At 55.6% G+C, this 1,611-nt stretch overlaps 1 pseudogene; it reads left to right on the forward strand.

Annotated features, from left to right (window-relative positions):
- Window positions 1-473: 473 nt before the first annotated feature.
- Window positions 474-1,453, forward strand: LOC142599777 (olfactory receptor 14A16-like; annotated as a pseudogene).
- The last annotated feature ends 158 nt before the right edge of the window (window positions 1,454-1,611 follow it).

The raw sequence follows: 1,611 nt of genomic DNA on the forward strand, positions 1-1,611 counted from the left end.
TGTGGGTGGAAGGAGATGCCCACGGCAGGGCACAGCATGGCAAGGCTGTGCTGTGAGGGTCAGGGCTGCTCACAGCTCCAGATCACCCCAGGATATTTGCAGAGGGTCCCACATGGTGGATGCGATCTGTGAGCACGGGCCAGGAGGAGACAGAGAAGCAGCTGCTGGGAGGGACAGCTCCAGGCAGCAGAGATATGGGCAAGCAGTGAGAGGGAGCTGCTGACAGAAGCACTATGAGAGGTGGGATTCAAGCACCTCCCTGCCATCCTCTGCAGCATGGATGCCTTCACTGGGCAATCCTCTGTCTCCTCTCCCACCCAGCACAGCCTCTGTGGGATGCTCCCTTTGCCTCTCAGAGCACACAAGGTTTAATTTTCAGGACAGCAGAAATGCCAAGGATTTCTGTCAGCAGAACTCAGAGGTAAAGTTTTTCCGGAAAGGCGACGGGCAGTTTGGAGTGGTGTCTATGGGAAATGGCTTTGATTTTGGTCAGAGAAGTCTCCCCTAACTGCTCACTGTCCTTTCCTCCACGCATAGCCCCCATGCCCAGAGGCAGCAGATGTCCAACGGCAGCTCCATCACCCAGTTCGTCCTCCTGGCCTTTGCAGACACACGGCAGCTGCAGCTCTTGCACTTCTGGCTCTTCCTGGGCATCTACCTGGCTGCCCTCCTGGGCAACGGCCTCATCATCACCACCATAGCCTGCGACCACCGCCTCCACACCCCCATGTACTTCTTCCTCATCAACCTCTCTGTTCTGGACCTGGGCTCCATCTCCACCACTCTTCCCAAATCTATGGCCAATTCCCTCTGGGACACCAGGGACATCTCCTACTTGGGATGTGCTGCACAGGTCTTTCTGTTTGTCTTCTTCATTGTGGCAGAGTTTTCTCTTCTGACCATCATGGCCTACGACCGCTACGTTGCCATCTGCCAACCCCTGCACTACAGGACCCTCCTGGGCAGCAGAGCTTGTGTCCACATGGCAGCAGCTGCCTGGGGCAGTGGGTTTCTCAATGCTCTGCTGCACACGGCCAATACATTTTCCATACCCCTCTGCCAGGGCAATGCTGTGGGACAGTTCTTCTGTGAAATCCCCCAGATCCTCAAGCTCTTCTGCTTACACTCCTACCTCAGGGAAGCTGGGCTTATTGTGGTCAGTTGCTTTTTAGCATTTGGATGTTTTGTTTTCATTCTTTTCTCCTATGTGCAGATCTTCAGGGCCGTGCTGAGGATCCCCTCTGAGCAGGGACGGCACAAAGCCTTTTCCATGTGCCTCCCTCACCTGGCCGTGGTCTCCCTCTTTGTCAGCACTGCCATGTTTGCCTACCTGAAGCCCCCCTCCATCTCCTCCCCGTCCCTGGATCTGGTGGTGGCAGTTCTGTACTCGGTGGTGCCTCCAGCAGTGAACCCCCTCATCTACAGCATGAGGAACCAGCAGCTCAAGGATTGAAAAGCACAGGGGGATTCATGCCCCATAAACATCTGCAGAAGTCCAGTTGGAAATAGGGCCCAGCATCCCCATAGGATCCTCAGAGACCTGAGGTGGAAGGGACCTCAGGCAGCCTGCCCTCCAACCTGTCAGAAACAGGGTCAGACCAAGTGGTTCAA

The sequence above is a fragment of the Balearica regulorum genome, unplaced genomic scaffold (genome assembly GCF_011004875.1).
Source record: "Balearica regulorum gibbericeps isolate bBalReg1 unplaced genomic scaffold, bBalReg1.pri scaffold_133_arrow_ctg1, whole genome shotgun sequence".
Classification (NCBI taxonomy): domain Eukaryota; kingdom Metazoa; phylum Chordata; class Aves; order Gruiformes; family Gruidae; genus Balearica; species Balearica regulorum.